Here is an 18,019-nt window from a genome sequence, read left to right as displayed (position 1 = left end):
TGCGAGGGGCTCATGTAGATGTTGAAGAGGGTTCGGCTGAGTGATGATCCTTGATGTGATGACTTCGGTGGCGTCGGATCTGAACGGGGGGAGGCGGACTCTCTGAGTTCTTCCGGTGAGGAACGAGACGATCCACTTCAGTGCTTTCTCTTGGATCCCGACATTGCTGAGGCACTGCACTACGGTGCGGTGGCAGACAGTGTCGAACGCTGCAGAGAAGTCCAGGAGGATGAGGGCCGCTGTTTCGCCGTTGTCGAGCAGGGATCTGATGTCATCGGTGGCTGCGATCAGTGCGGTCTCGGTGCTGTGGTTTGCTCGAAAACCGGACTGCGAGGGGTCGAGGGATCCGTTCGTCTCGAGGAAGGCGGCGAGTTGTCTGTTGACGGTCTTCTCAATGACTTTGGCAGGAAAAGGGAGGAGCGAGATGGGGCGGAAGTTTTTGAGGTCGGTGGGGTCCGCAGTTGGTTTCTTCAGGATGGCGCTGAGCTCGGCGTGCTTCCAGCTCTCTGGGAAGGTGGCGGTGTGGAAGGAGGTGTTGATGATGTCCCGGAGTTGGGGTGCGATGATGGAGTCGGCCTTGTTGAAGACGTGGTGGGGGCAGGGGTCAGTTGGAGATCCGGAGTGGATGGTGTTCATCGTGTGGGTGGTGTCTTCGGTGCTGACTGGGGTCCAGGCGCAGAGGGTGGTGGTGGGGTGCGTTGGTTCGGCGGTTGGGTGCGTGGTTGGTGCGCCGAAGCTGTTGTGTATGTCGGCGATCTTGCGGTGGAAGAACGAGGCGAGAGAGTCGCAGAGATCTTGTGAGGGAGTGATGTTGTTGTTTCCGGCGCTGGGGTTGGAGAGCTCTTTGACGATGCCGAAGAGTTCCTTGCTGTTGTGGGCGTTATTTTCCAGTCTTTCTTTGAATGCTGTCTTCTTGGTGGTGCGGATCAGCTGGTGGTGCTTACGGTGGCATGCTTGAGGGCGGTCATGTTGTCTGTGGTTCGGTCATGGCACCAGGCTTTCTCGAGGGTGCGGCAGTTCTTCTTGGAGTCCTTGAATTCGTCGGTGAACCATGGGGCTTTTACAAACAAAAGGGCTCTCAAAAAAAGTAGAGAGACTACACCAAGACAATTAGACAGCCAAAAGGCTGTGCAATGTTAAAAAAGACAGGCTCGAGCCTCAGACCTTTTCCAAAATACACCAACTTACCAGTTGGGCTGGCAGAACACTCAAAAGCGCTCCGTATCACCACTTATGAATTTTACTAAGTGCGCAGATCGGGATCCTTTTTTAATATATATTTGTTCCGCAGTGTAGTATACATTATGGAAAAAATACCATATTTAATGTACATAAACCTATTTAGGTATCCCCTCTAGAAGAATCAGCTGAGTACTTTCTACATCCATACTAGTACCTCCAAGACAGCAACACTTTCTACGAAGTGTGCTAGGAGCAGGCATGCCAAAAATATTACAATGCAATGTAATATAATCAAAACTTATTTCCTGAGAATTATCCAAAAGTATAGAAAAATCTCCTCATTACCTGCCCTTATTTGCTGCAGCAAACAAACAAACGAACCAAAATCTTGGCCAAGCTATACAAAAGTGGCCTTACCAAACAAAAGTCTCCAGGTTCCTACTGCCAAGTTCTGAGTGACCTAATGGTCGTTTTGAAATACTCACGCCAAAGAAGATCTCAGTCGAGACTGGCCATCACCTAGAGGGTCAGATCAAGAAAACCGGAGAACACATCGGTCTGCAAAGACAAAGGTTCTCCTCATGCAGGGTACCTTCCTCAGTGGATTCCTGCCTTCCGTCACAACCACACTCTTGGATGGCCGCGTCTTCGATGAGTCCCATGTTCGGTTACCAATTTGTGGAATAAAAACCCTTGTTAAGGGCTCACTGATGCCCCGGTACTTAAACCAACAAAGAAGAGATTGGCATGGAAGCTGTAATATTAAAGAGAATGAATTTATTAACCTCACATGAGGGATACTGCGTCAATGTGGTACCCTCAGGACACTGTATGAGGCAGTCCAAGGAGTACAGAAACCATGGGCCTTTTATGGCCAGTTTATAGCTGAGTAAGCTTGAAGGCTCAAAAAGAGGCGGTACAACTATACACAAGAATAGTTATTTTACATATATGGACTAAAAGAAAATACTTAGTCAGCAAAGTAGGAGGAGTAACAGAATTGCTGACATCAGTTAAAATAGCCTGACAGTTACTTTAAGAGCAGGTGCATTCTAGCAGCTACAGGCCTTTCTGAGCATGTGCAGTGCTCTGGCTCAATGCTGAAGGAGTTAACTGTAACTGATGACTCAAGCAGAATACAAGGGCAGGCAACAGTGAAGTGGGGGAAAGCACATGTCGAGCATATGGCTAACTAAAATGGCTGCCACAAACAAAATGGCTTCAGCTGATGCTAACAGCAATTTCTGCTAGTTTCCACAATACAGCTGCTCAAAAACCCACTTCAGACCCACAGAACCACTCACACACCTACAGTCACTCACACCCACACAGCCACTCCTACACCCACTTACACACCCACGCAGCCACACACACACCCATAAAGTCACTCACACCGCCACTCATACACCCACACACAGTGAGTGATACACAAATATAAATTGCAATAGCATATGTTTGTATTAAATGTGTTGCTGTTTTAGTATTGAAAGTGTACTCTTTGTTGGGAGCGGATCTGCAGATTCACACAATGAATTTAAAAAAAGAAAGACTTGATGCATTGCATTTATGGAAGGACTACATAAGTTACTTTACCTTAATTTTGCAAATGTTAGTCTTAAAATGTATGATAAGAATGAATTTGTGAATAAAATGTATTTATAAACTTGTCAAAATGTGTGTGTGTAAAATCTGAACCTAACTATAACGTCCCTGTAACTTTTGTTTTTTTAGTGAATTTCTAAGGTTTTTTTAATTCTATTTCCAAACAAAAATTTCCCTGTAACCTTTGTTTTTTTCAGTGAATTTCTACAGTTTTTTAAATTCTATTTCCATGCTATAGCGTCCCTGTAACCTTTGGTTTTTTAAGGTTTTTTTAAAAACAAGAACAGAATGTTAAGGTGACGTTATAGTTAAGAATTCAATCAATCAATCAATCAAAGCATTGCGATTATATCTTACTTCACATTTAAAAACCTTAGAAATTCACTGAAAAAAACAAAGATTAAAGTAAAATTAGAGTTATGTGACAACTTCAGTGACAACATAACCTTTTAAGCTAAAAAAACTCTGAATGTTACCAGTTATAGTTTTCTCAAGTAAGTATGACTCATGCCCCAAAGTAACTAGAACTTACGCCCCTACCGTGCAGAGTCTTGTAATCAATTATGGTATTTCATATTTTGCAGTCATGTTAAAATTGAGGTTATCGAACATGTTGAGTGATATAATATGTGGGGTAATTAGGTGTGTTAGGTAGCAGGGAAGATTAGTGAAAAGCCTGGAAACTACTGCACAAAGTCACTTTCCAGCTTTTCTTTGGAGGCTGTCGGCAGCCCAGGACATCGGCGACAGCCTGAGCTACCCTTTTTTGTGTGGAGGGTGGTGGGCTTGGTGGAGGGCAGAGTGCCGCTTACCTCTTGGCACAAGGCCCCATCCTCTCTAATCCTCTGCCCCCTCCTCACAATGTAAAATGTATTTGGAAGTTGGTGGCAGGTCTGTGGACGTGTAGTTACAAATGTACCTGCGGATCGTTAAATGGTTCAGTAGTGCAGTGGGTCTTATAGAGGTGGGCGAGTCACTGAAAGCTGGAGCTAGGCTCGAGCCTGAAGCCTGGCTCTGGCTCAGCTCAAGGTCCTGTTGGAACCAGGAGCCCATAAGAAGTCTAGCTTTCATTTGGCTACTGTCTACCTGCTTCCCTCTAAACAGGATGTGGCGTTATGGCCACAACAGCTGACCAGGTTCAAGCCTCGGCGTCGACTCAACATCCTATGTTTCTGGGCAAATCACCTCATCTCCCCCTACCTGTAAACAGTTAATGTACTTTGTGCAATGTTACAAATGCTCATGTAAAGCGCTCCAATACCTTCAGGTCAACTTCACACTATATAAAACCTGCAGAAATATGAACAAAAAGGTAAAAACAAAGCCTTACCATAGGAAAGGCAAATAGATACCTATTTCCTGATTGATTTGTACAAAAGTGGCACCAAAAAACCTGAAAAAATCACTGCTTCACAGCTTAAATTGTGTGATCTGGGGCAAATACTTTGGGCCTCATTTATGAAAAGTGACGCATCACTGCGTGAAAACAGTGATGCGCCACTTTTCACTGCGCCCTCCCTGCGACTCCAGTGATGCGTCATATTTACAGTATGACGCATCATGTCGCAAGGAGTCACAGATACGTCAGTATTTCTGACGTATCTGTAGGCGCAAAAGTGACGCATCGCTGGAGTGTGTCACAAAAGTGACGCAACTCCAGCAATGTGTCCTTTCACATGGGGCAAGCCCCATGTGAAAGGGCCTGCGTCAGTCTTACGCCTGCCGTGAGGCAGGCGCAAGAAATTGACGCATTTGCACCCTAGAAGTGGCGCAGTGAAATCTCGTAGATTTCACTGCGTCACTTCTACGACCCTTTGTTGCGTCAAAACGCCCCCCTTGCATACATTATACCTGGCGCAGGTATAATGTGGCGCAGGGGTTTACAAAGTGACGCATCTACCTAGATGCGTCACTTTGTAAATATGGCGCAACATGGCACATGTTTTACGCCACTGGTGCGTCACAAAAAGTGACGCACCGGCGGCGCAAAAGTGACGCAGGGGCTCATAAATGAGCCCCTTTATTTCACCGAAACTCTTTTTTCTTTATTATTGTGGATGAAAGCACTTTCAAATATGAGTTCGGAATACCAGTTGTGCAAAAACCAATTGTGCTTAATTTAACAGGCAATAATTTTGCTCTTTAATAATATGGGGCCCTACAGTGTTTACATGACACCTGACTTGTCTCAATGCACTAACGGTTCATGTTTAAAACCTGTCGCCTTTTTAAAAGTATTTCTCGTGCAGTGCTATAATGTGATTTATTAATGCCAAAACTTAACAAATTAAGGGAATAACATCTTTGAATTTTGGAGCGGCTTTATCATATTTTATGTAACCTTTGTTGTGTGTTTTGTATAGCCAACACCTTTAGAGCTGGGCTCGCGCACGGGCTCTAAGATCCGAGCCAGACCCTTGGCTCGGCTTCCGCAGTAAATCTGTTGGCTCGTCCTCCTCTAGGGTCTTACGACTTCTAAGAGAGTTCATCACACAGAGTTCTTTACAAGAGCACCTGCGTCTGTCTAATAAGTCTCATAATGGGAGCTACCAACCCCGCCTGGCACAATTATTCCCTTCTTTTGCCTCTTGAAATAGCAGCAGTCGATCGGACAAGCGCGGAAGCTGTAAAATGTGGGCTCGCCGGGGTCCCTTGACAGATGCCTTTCTATTTCATCGATATCTTTTCCATTTAAATTATTTCAAGAGGCAATTTCAGAGTTTAATCAAAGGCCCCAGGCATTTTTTGAATCCCACGCGGGCGGAATTAAATCCGACCTCTTTAAAATGCGGATTGATTCCTGGCCGTGGCGCACGTGGGTCCAGGAAACACAAGGCGCCGACGCCCTCGCGCTCCCCCGGGACCGCGCTCGCGGCGACGCCATTGATCTATTTGCTTCGCTGCCTCGCTGCTTGGAGAGACAATTATTTACAGATCATGGAGAGCGCCGATGCCTCCGATCGGTCACAGAAGGTCGGGCCCGATGTGCGCACTCGTCTGCTTTCGGAGCGGAGGACGCCGGCGGCAGGCCTTGGTTTGCGAGACGCTCGAAGCCTGCGAAAGGCTAAAAGACAGTGATGAAAACTTAACTTGTCCATTCATTGTTTATTTCTTTGGATACTTTCTTTTGTTTTTTTTTTACGAATCTGATATGGTACATGTACCACCGTTTAGCAAGGGAGTCATGTTCCCTTAAGCGAGCAAGGATATTGGAATATAAAACCAGCCACAGTTGGGTCCAGTGGGCCCCTCACATAGATGTCAAACTTCCACCTGGCTTATTTATATGTGACATGTCAATGTTTTAGTCTTTATGTGTGGGGTGACCCAGGCGTCAGGGATTTGCTGACAGTCTCGGTTTTTTTCACCAGCTGACCTGTTGGATTCAGCAAGTTTGGCTGACTTTACAGTGAGGGTCGATTGAAAACGGAAAGATACATCTCTATGTGTGAAATAAAAGTACTAGTTAGCAGATCTTATCGGAAAGCTATTTAAATAATGTATGACACTGCTTTTAAAAACTGACTTTTTTATTTATTTCCTTAGTGCCTCGTCTGTGTTGATAAGCGCTGCTGATCTGTGCCCTTCTGATGTCCTAGAATTTAGTCCTTCTTCTATTTTTGAGACGTCGTGGTTTTTGGCTTTCAAGATCTGGTCACCCTATGTGTGTGTGACATTTCAATGCTGATGTGTGACACTTGATTTGTGTCCGTCTAATGAGGTAAATTACAAAAACGGCCCACATACTGGAGAAGATGAAGCGCTATAAAGTTTAAATCAGAGAAAAGGTGCCACAGAACAGAGTGCAGTGTTCTAAAAGGGAAACATCTGCCGGATTTCCAACATCTACGGAAAAAGAAGATACCTATTTGGATAAGATTGCCGGTGTCTCGGCTCTGACTTATTCAATTGTACATGCTGCATGCTCTGACAGTTTGAGCATCTGTTTGCTGAGTGAGAATAACATCTGTCCTTCTCATAGCTGCCTCCAGGCTCCATCTTTCAGCCAGCCCTATGTCTTTCGACAATTTCACCAGGGCTCGAGTCGGGGGTACATGCAGGTACACAGCGTCCCTCCACTCTTTTCACAGGGTAGACGCCGTCCCCCCTGCAAAGAACATGGGCCCCACGGGGCTTGGATGAAAAAGGAAACTGTTCGTGTAAGCGGTATTGTCCTAATTGCAGTAATATGAAACGGCGTTCAGTTGCCGTCCTGTGACTTTAAAACACAAATCGGTGAAGGACTGGGTTAATCGCGCAGCATTCACAGCGATTCTATGCTATCTAGCAGGGGCGGCCTTAGGCATGTGCAAGCTGTGCACCTGGACAGGGCCGCCAAACCCCAGGGGCCGCCTGGCCACAAGGAATCGGATACAATACATATTCGTGGCGGCCCCTGGCCCCGCCCGAACCCCCTCTTCCGGGGCCCCCTACCTACGCTCCCTGCACAGGGCCACCATGAGCCTAGAGCCACCCCTGTATCTAGTGTGGGTATTCGATTTAGTGGCGGCGCAGCTTCCTCTAGTAATGCAGAGCCCTAGCTTTCCCAGAGTCTTGCGTGAGTAGCTTCCTCAGTCCAGGTTTTGAATTTGTGTACAATGTCTTTATTTGCACATTTTCTAATGGGATAAGCAGGACTACAAGTTCCAGAATACAGAGTAAAAACTTTGACTGGATGTAGGAAACGTGCGAGCTCTGCTTTTCATGAGGTCATGAGGTCATTTGCATATTGTCAGTCCCCCCACTTCTTTTTATAGGACTTGTGCCCTGAATTGCACATTTCACGCTGCAATCTGTAGTTTCACCTTTCTCAGTGAAAGTGTGGAAGTAACTAATTTTAAAACGTATTTTATTTTTACAGAATTTATGAGGCACAAAGTTCTACTGGGGTTCGTTCATCTGCACAAAGGGCTGTTATGGGCATTTCAAGGTAGCTTTTCTGAAATTGACTTATGCCAACTTTAAATGTAACCAATACATCATGTCGCTCTTATTGAAAGAAACTGACAAGTGCTCTTCCTCGTCAGAAGGGCTAAATCGGTTCTGGATTCAATTACATTTTGGATTTGCAATCAAATGGAGCATTAGAGATAAGAACACCTCGAGTTTGAAGTATGCAACATTTTGTGCTAAAATTCCTGAAGACTGAGATATAAACACAGAGGAATATCAGGAAGGCCGAAGCTGCTGAGGAGGCCACTCTTTTTTGTAGGTGGGTGACCCGGTGCCTACACAGGCCACACAAATGGTAGTCTGTTGGAGGCCACAGGTGGAGCCCCAGGGATCCCTCGGTTCTGGCTGGCTCCCCTTGCTGGAGCAGGCCACTCATTTTGTAGGTGGGTGAGCCTGTGCCCACCCCAGCTACCCAAAATTGCAATCTGTTGCCGGCTGCAGGAGGGAGCATCAGGGACCCCGCATCCCCATCCAGCTCCCCTTACCAGAGCCGGCCTTTGTTTTTGCTGGTGGGTGCCCCGATGCCCACCCAGGGCACCTAAAATGGCAGTCTGTTTGGGCCACTAGAGGAGCCCCAGGGCCACAGTGGCCTGCTCCGCTTACAATAGCCGGCCACTCATTTTTGTAGGTGGGTGCTCCTGTGCCACAGTGGGGCGGACCCTTAAGGCCTAAGCTGTCTCCCCTGCCAGTACCATACTGGTTCCTGGAGGAAGCTGGCACCTTTCCATTGCTTCTGCCTGGTCAAGACCAACATTTTGTAACTACTGCTGCCGGGCGGTAGCAAAGTTGAGTTCCCTGCCCAAGAGACTACGGGCAGGGTATGCCCACACTCTTCTGGAATGGGAACCACAGTTTCCCGGTGCCGGCTCCCCAGGACACTGTTCAGTATTGAGCTCCAAGGATATTCAGACCTGGGGGATAAGGTCCCGGGGCCCAAAAGTGAGACAGGGAAGAGGGACACATGCCCCCTCCCCTTAAATTGATATTTGTCCCAAGGGAGTGGGGTCCACGAGGCCTCATTGAGGCCCGAAGAGGAGCCTAGTTTGTATTTGGTCAGCGTGGCTTGTGGAGGGGAACCCCACTCACAACCCTCTTCCCAAATATTTTAAAATAATGACCCCCAGACCCTGGCCCACCCAAGGGGGTCATAATAATAATAATAATAATAATAATAATAATAATACCAGCCAGCATTTCCCCCACCCCCTCAGGAGTCCTGCAGGATCATAGGAAAATTGACATTTATTTTTTAACTTTGGCCCCAGGGGGGGTGTCCTTCTGGGACCCCATCCCCTAGGGTTGAGCTGGGGGCAGGGTATCCCTACCCTCCCCCTTATATCTTTTTAGAAAAAATCTCAGGACAGGGGGCTAAGTCCACAAGTCCTGTAATGGCTGCCACAACATTTTCTTTCATATTGCGGCCAGCCAATCAGAGTGCTTCGCCCATGGGAGTGCACTCCCTTGGGAGTGAGGAGGCCCAAGGGAAAAAATGTCCCCTTGGCCAAGCAGAACAATCTATTTTTTTAAGTTGAGCTCGCAAAACTCTTGCAAGAATCCCTTGAACCCAACCATCCAGATACACACATATTTTGATACCTTAATTTCTCAAAATCCACTTAACAGATTTATTCCAAATCATAAAAAGCAAGCTTTCTAGACAAAGATCTAGCTTACTGCCAAATTCGGTGTAATTCTGTTCAGTAGTTATTGCGGTGGCACTGTGCAAATAGTCTATGAAAAATGCATGGGGATTTTGCGTATTGGGTCCTCCCCTTGTTCTCAGCCCCCACTTGACAGACCCCCTAGAACTTTCCATGAAGAAACTAGGTTTGGGATGGAAAAGTCCTCTGCTTGGGAAAGACGTGTACCGCTGCCCTGAGTGCCCAAATGTATTGTTGTCTGGATCCCTAATGCTGATTTTTTCTGTCATAGACAAACACTGATCATACGTGAGCGCCATTGCATAGGCCTGTGTCATGGATTGCGGTCTTGTTGGACTGGGTGGGGTACCCAAAGTGCTACGCTCAGAGTGGTGGAAGGCTACAGCCTTCACCGAGAGTCAAACCGCACAAACGCTCTGGTGGTAGCATACCGTGTGATGGTCAATAGTAGTGAACAAGACCTTTATACCTTTATACCCTCACAGGCTCACTCACCTTTTTAAAAGTTCTGCTTCTGTGTGTTTAACTACCCCTGGCCTAATCAGGTTGATGTAGAAGTGCATGCGTAGTGAAAACATGTACATGTGAGCACACAAAACATACCCTACACAGAGGGTGCAGTGTGGAACAGTGTGGACATGGTAAATGTGTGTGCGCTGGCAGAGGGTGTTTAAAGTGACACACTGGTGCAATACAGAACAACAATACTAGCCAGTGGAGTGTGCTGTGAATGTATGCTGAGTGCAGAAGGGCTTGAACTGGTACATTACAAGGAAGACCTTGGGTTCCAATTTGGGAAGCCCAGTCCTGCCTGGTGAAAACATGAGGAGTGAAGGAATCTCCCCAACACAAACTTGTATATTGCTGCATTCCTGTGAGCTGGGTGAGACAAGTACTAGGTGAGGGGGAGCCAGACTCTCCCATTGCATTTCAAATGGCTCTTTGATTCAATGACTGATCACAAGAAAAGGAACCTGGACCCATCTCAGGAAGAGGGAGAGGGGTTTTATAAGGGAATCAAAAAGGGCAGGACCGAGGGCCCAGGGTTAACCTTTTATGCACAGATCACTATGGATGACATCAAGGTGTGAACTCTGGCCACACCCTTGAATCTTGTTGTGGGTTAATCAGCTTCGTAGTCCTGCCTGCTGTGACAGAAAACTTTCAGATAAAGGGGAGAGATGTGCATATCAATGAAGCAGAAACCTAACATAAAACTTCAAAGGTTCCGAACTCAAATCACATTTTGTGTCAGAAAAAGAACTGTAAGTAGGGTAATCTGAGCCCCAATACTTTGTCATCTGCTGAGCAGCCAGCCTTCCTGCATGAGGAGGGGGAGCTCTGCAAGACCTCTGACTGTGACCTGGACTAAGGGACTAGATTTCTAGTCTCCCTGCTGGGAAACCAAGATCATCTGCCCTGGAGTCTGTAGCACTAGTACCTGCCTGCTTGCCAAGACCAGTGTGCCTGTGAGGGAGAGAAGCGTGTTGGAGGGAGCGAGATCGAGAGAGGAGCCAAAATGTGTGAAGCTCCTGTGCAAGGTGAGAAATTGTGCTCTGCTTTGAGCAAACAAGAGCAAAATGCTCTCGCTTGCTAAAGGAGGAGCACAGTTTGCTATGGCTTGGCAGGAGCGGTAAAGCTTCCGCCAAGCCATAGCAAGCAGCTATGTCTCCGGGGGTGGGCACCCAGCAACATAGCAGGAGCCGGCGGTCCCCAGGGCCATCTTTGTCTCCAGGAGGGGGGATGCGCGCCCCCTTCCTTGGGGAGGTGGTGGTCCCTGGGGCTGCAGGGGGTCCACACGGACCCCCTGCATTGCATTCAATGTCACAAAACCCCCATGGAGGTGGCGGTCTCTGGGTCTGGGGGCTCCGCGCTGCCCATATTAATTGAAGTTAAAGCCCCAGAGAGGTGGCGGCTCCTGGGTGTGCGGGGGGTCAGCACGGTCTCCACATTTTTTTTTGTGATGCCCTGGGAAGATTGTTTATGTGCAGGAAGGCATTCCTTCCTGCACATAAACAATCATTGGCGTTTTGCTGTTTCTCTGTGTGCTGCACAAGGAGAAATAAAGCATTTCTCCTCGTTTCGTCTGGTTAAGACCAGGTTTTCCCTTGTTTTAATGTTGGCGCTGCCTCCTATTTACGCCACCCTTGTAAATAGGGGGCAACATCAAAATCAATGGGTGCTGTGGTGGAACACCCACCACAACACTCATTGCTCTCCCCTTTCACTCTAAATACAGCATATGAGGGTACATTATTTACAAGGCAGCGTTAAGCCACGTTAATTGGCTTAACGCTGCCTTGTAAATAAGGCGAGACCCCTATCGCCATCACAATGTCACTGAAAGTGACAGTGTTGTGGCGACAGAGGCTTGTAAGTATGCCCCATAAGATCTTATGCTCACTGGATGATGTCATCGGCGATGTCATTTCAGATGTCATCAGTGATGTCACTGACCATGTCATGAGTGATGTAACATGTGAGGTCATAAGCAGTGCACTGAGGGGGCATAAGTTACATTTAGCTCAGGTAACTATAACTGCTGAATTTCTCTGGTTTTGTGCGAGTGAAATCTGAACCTAACCATAATGTCCTTGAATGCTTTGTTTTTTTCAGTGAATATATATATTTATATAAATATAACTAAAAGGCCCCCAAGTTCCCAACACAGCTCGCTGGGTGCCCTATGGACACCCAGAATAAAGATGCAGGGCCCTGGGATATAGTCTCCATGGCCAAATCTAGCCCAGGGAGGGGGACTACGCAGCCCCCCTACCCTACTAAAAATAAATATTATAAAAAAAAGTCTGGGCCCTGGGGCATGGGCTCCCGGGGTCGAAATCAGCCCGGAGAGGGGGCATCATGGCTCCCCTCCCCTATTAAAAATACATTTAAAAAAGGCCGGCCCCAGGGAAGTCATCAGAGGCCCTCCCCCTTTCTCAATCGCTCTGCAAAAGGGTCTCCTGGCGCACAACTGGTTGGTGGATGAAGTCCCCTTTACTGCTCAGGATCGTTAGGGGCCAACAACCCCTCTAGTTATCTCCAGTAAGTCCCACACAGTAGGATTCCTGAGAGCTATTCCTAGGCCGCCACCTTTCTCCACTACTTTGTAAACGTGCCTCCTGGAGTACTACTGGTTGGGAGATGAAGTCCTCTTGCATGCTGAGCGTCCTTAGGAGCCATAACCCCTCCTATTACCTCCAGTAAGTCCCACACAGTGGGATTCCTGAGAGCTTATCCGAGGCCCTGCCCCATGCTCCACCATTCTGCAAACTTGTCTCCTAGAGCACGACTAGTTGGGGAATGAAATCCTCTTAAATGCTGAGGGTCCTTGGGGGCCAAGAACCCCTCCTGTTACCTCCAGTAAGTCCCACATAGCGAGATTGCTGAGAGCTCACCGAGACCCGCCCCCTTTCTCCACCACTCTGAAAACGCACCTCCTGGTGCATTACTTGTTGGGAGATGAATTCCCCTTGGATGCTGAGGGTCCTTGGGGGCCAACAACCCCTCCTGTTACCTACAGTAAGTCCCACATAGTGCAATTGCTGAGAGCTCATCCAATGTTCTCCCCCTTTCTCCACCACTCTGCAAACACACCTCCTGGTGCACTACTGGTTGGGGGATGAAGTCCCTTTGGATGCAGAGGGTCCTTACGGGCCAAGAACACCTCCTATTACCCCCAGTAAGTCCCACACAGCAGGATTGCTGAAAGCTTGTGGGAGGCCCTGCCCCCTTCCTCCACTAGTTAGGAAATAGAATTTAAAAAACCTTAGAAATTCACTGAATTAACAAAGGTTATAGGGATGTTATAGTTAGGAATTAACAGAAAAAAAACTTAGAAATTCACTGAAAAAATCAAAGGTTACAGGGATGTTATAGTTAGGAAATAGAATCAGATTTCACTCATACAAAACCATAGAAATTCAGCAGTTATGGTTAGATTACATCATCCACAGAGCCACTTTTACCCACACTCACACCTCCATACAGACTCTCATATACTCACTCACATACCCACAGAACATTCACATACCTATTCATATATCCTTATAACTTGTCACACACCCACTCACTCATCCGTGCAAACACTCACATACCCACTCACACACCCATACAGCCACTCACACAACCACTCACTCACTCCTGCAGCTACTCATACAACCACTTACTAACCCATACATCAACTTACACAGCCATATAATCACACATACATCTGCTCACACACCCACTTAATCAATCATACAATCACTCAGTCAGTCACTTACGCATACAGCATCTCAATAGACCGATTGGCATACCCTTACAACTACTCAAACAGCCATTCACTCTCACAACCACTTACATATCCATTCACTCCTCACCACAAGCACTCAGACTATCACTCACTCATACAGCCACTCACATAGACACACACTCTCCAGTATAGCCACCCACACACCCACTAAGTTAACCCAACACCCACTCAAACAGTCACTCACTCACCCATACAGCCACTCATACATCTACTCACTTACCCATACAGCTACTCACACAGCCACTCAGTCACCCATACAGCCACTCACACACTCACTCACATGCCTATGCAGTCACTCACTCAGCCCCTAACTCACCCATACAACCACTCACTCAACCACTCACTCTCCAATACAGCCACTCATTCACCCACACACCTACTCATATACCCACAAACACATCCATAGAGACACTCACACACCCATACAGTCAATCACACATCCAATCCATCGTGTCTAAAGTGTACGTGCTCAGATTGACTGCCAATACTGCCCCTGCACCAGCTCCTGTTGCCGCAGCTGACTTATTTGCAGCTGTGATAGAAGGTGCAGCAGTAGGAGAATGAACAAGACTCGCAACCCCAGTAGGCACAGAACTGATTTGGGCTGTATCCGCCATCTGCATTTTTTCCTTTCTTTTTACCCCATTTCCAGCCATAGCCTGTTGTAGCTGGGAGAGCTGGGTTTCCATGCGAGCTAATCTCTGATCTAACGGATCAAGCGCTATCTTTAGTAAGGACCCCAGAGTCTCTATGAGGATATCGTACTCGCCCTTGGCCCCAACCGAACCTCCGGGGTCATGGGTCCTTTTGCAGCTGGAGGCGACAGGGATAAGTCAGTGTCCGTGCCAATTGAGTTGTTCAAGGTAGGACCTCCCTTGTGTTTTAAGGATGTAACACTGCTAGTCCGGCCCTTCGCTGTTCTGGTCTTCTTATGACAATCCACTTTAGTGGCAGCCCGCATCTTTTTGTATTTTGTTGCTCCTTGATTCCCCCTCGATGGATTTGCCGGTGATTTCACGGGCGGGGTGGGGAAAGATGAAACCTCTGGTACCACAGTTGTCACAGTTGCCTCTGGAATTGGGGAGCCTATAGTTGAAGAGATGTGACCGTCGTCCTGAGGAGCATGTACCAGGGTTGGGACGCAGGTAATATTAATAAGATTGTCATGCACAGGCGTCCGAGCATTGGCAAGGTGGCCCAAGGAAGATCGTTTAGCCATTGCAAGGTCCTGAGACACTCTGCGCTCCATAAGGATAATACCCTGGTCAATCACTGAGTTTGCTCTAACGATAAAATTGTGTAAAGTACCAGTAACCAACCCACTGCTGGCCATTGTATTGCTCCTTGTCCCTCGGGCAGCCATATTAATGATATCCCCAGCAGTATTTACTGTGGCAGATGTAATACAGTCCTAGAGCCACAGGCAAAAGAGGAATGGCCCGGCCCGGCCTCTCCAGGCCCCGGACGGCCACAGACGGTCCCTGCCCTAGTCCCGGGCTGTTCCCGCGCACTCCTGCAACGGAAGTGCTAGTGGAGTGAGTAGCGTCAATAGGGGAGGCGCTGCTCTATCCCAGGAGCAGGTGTGTGCAGCAAAAAGTATTCCTGGGACTTCGAGTCCTCAATTGAGTAATGCGCCCCTTTGTCTTTCGTGCAGTAGAACCCCCGTGATCTCCACTGACCTCCGTGTCAGGCAGTCACCTCGACTCCTCCTCGCTGGCCTCCTTGCAAGCGTAGCGGGCACACGCTCAGACACGCTCAGACACCAAGCCCACGAGGAGCCGCCCCAGATAGCAGACGGGGACCCGGAACCCAGGACCCCCACCACGACCCGAACTGCGGCGAACTGCGGCGGCAACCGCAGCGACACTCCTCCATGCAGCGAAACTCCTCCACGCAGGCACCTGTAGCTTTCCCTGCACAGGTGCGGCGCGTTCCAGCAGCTCGCTTTCACTGGATTCAATGGAAGGGACTCCAGGGATCCAACAGTCCAATCACACACTGATACAGATAGTCAGACAGCCACTGATGAGATCTGTTAGAAATAGTATGACTAATTAATAGTACAGAAAGAATAGTAATTTAACTTATACTGTAGATAGTGTATATCTTTGAGTCACAGAAATGTTTACGAAACACTTATAGTCATGGGATGATGTTATGAGTGATGTTATATGGGATGTCATCAGTGATATCACTTACTGTGTCATGAGTGATGTAGTATGTGAGGTTATAAGCAGTCCATTGTGGGGGTGTCAGTTATAGTTAGCTTAGGTAAGTTTAACTGCTGAATTTCCATGGTTTTATACGAGAGAAATCTGACCCTAACATATATATATATATATATATATATATATATATATACATATAAATATATATGTCAGCTCAACATGATGCCGAAGCTGTGGGCTCTTTTTGTGCTTTGTAATACTTACCACAGGATTCTCCGTTCCTGTTTTCAGAGCCCACCCTGCAGAGTCTGAGGCCCCCAGAAAAATGGATGTTTTTGGGACTCTAGATATCTATCTATCTATCTATCTATCTATCTATCTATCTATCTATCTATCTATCTATCTATCTATCTATCTATCTATCTATCTATCTATCTATCTATCTATCTATCTATCTATCTATCTATCTATCTATCTATCTATCTATCTATCTATCTATCTATCTATATATCTATCTATCTATATATATATATATATTTATATATGTATATATATGATATATCCAAACAATGAAGTTGCCCTCAAACGAAGCACTGCAGCATGTACAGGAAAGATGCCAAAAACAGTTCATAATGGCCGACACGTTTCGGGCTCCTGTCCTTCGTCACAGGCTCTGTTCAGCAAAATCGCACAACCATGAAGTGCTCCCATATTTAAGCAAAGTACCTGCCCCAGTAGGCATGGCCACTCACATGGCCCTCTGGTACATGAAGTTCACTGTAGTATTCCTCGAGTGAGGTGGCGTGCATTTTGGCAAATAAAAAGTCAGTAAAAACCACAGTGGGTTGTTGTGGCATCTCACCCCTGCACAGCCGCTGACTCACAGTCCCCATTTCAGCACGTGTTCCTCGTGGTGTACACCCCGTGGCGTCACCGGGTCTGTTCTGGCACAGCGGGGCTCCTCTATGGCTGAGCATAGCCGTTAAACATCCAAACAAAGAAGTTGCCCTCAAACGAAGGAGCACACCCAGGTAGGTAATGCTGTTCTTTTATTCAAATGCGGACTGCAGCATGTACAGGAAAGATGCCAAAAACAGTTCTTAATGGCAGATGCGTTTCGGGCTCCTGCCCTTCATCACAGGCTCTGTTCAGCAAAATCGCACAACCACGAAGTGCTCCCATATTTAAGCAAAGTACCTGCCCCAGTGGGCGTGGCCACTCACATGTATATATATATATTACAGCAGTTTTTCCTTATGGAAAGAATCAACACGCACTCACGAGTTAACTCATGTTGCTCTTTGATTTTATTTAGGCAACAGCATATGCAGTGACCAACCCAAGAAAACCCTATGCGTTTCGGTCTGTCCTCAGACCTTGGTCACGGGTATAGCGCGACAAACAATTCTCATATTTTTAAAGGAAGCTAGATATTGGTCACCAGATGTTACATCACATCCTTTATGGTAGTGCTTTGCTTTCTGGTATTTGTAGTAGCAACATTTCTATACAGCTTTTCAATGGAATAAGTGAAAAAATTGAATAAAAAGTGACAGCAGTGAAATTTGTGATTTGTAAATAAACACATATGATAGTTGAATTCACACATACTGTGACGATATTATAACCAATTCCATTTAGCCTCATGAATTGTATCATATACAGTCCATATTGGGTTAGAGCTCCGATTTAATTCTGGTCTTAACTCACATATTTATTTATATATTTTTTTTTTCTATTCAATTTAATTTTAATATTAATGGGCTAGCCAGACCTCTAGTGGGCTGGCATCTCTTTTGATGATAACCTGGTTTTCTACTGTGCGGTGACTCGTATTAACCCATTGTTATCCTCATACTATATTTACTCATACAATATACATTTATATTTATTTCAACAGGTTTCCCACAGCGCTGCTAGCTGATAACAGGACATGGACACCAATTTCATGCTGGTAATATTTATTTCAACAGGTTTCCCACAGCGCTGCTTGCTGATACCAGGACATGGACACCAATTTCGTGCTGGTAATATTTATTTCAACAGGTTTCCCACAGCGCTGCTAGCTGATTTATTTATTTATTTATGTAGTTTATAAAGCGCACAGCTACCCCCAAGGGGGTGTCCCGGCGCTAGAACCTGAACCTCCGAGTGAGAAG

Source organism: Triturus cristatus, chromosome 10 (genome assembly GCF_964204655.1).
Source record: "Triturus cristatus chromosome 10, aTriCri1.1, whole genome shotgun sequence".
NCBI classification, from domain to species: Eukaryota; Metazoa; Chordata; class Amphibia; order Caudata; family Salamandridae; genus Triturus; species Triturus cristatus.
This window is presented reverse-complemented; position numbering follows the sequence as displayed.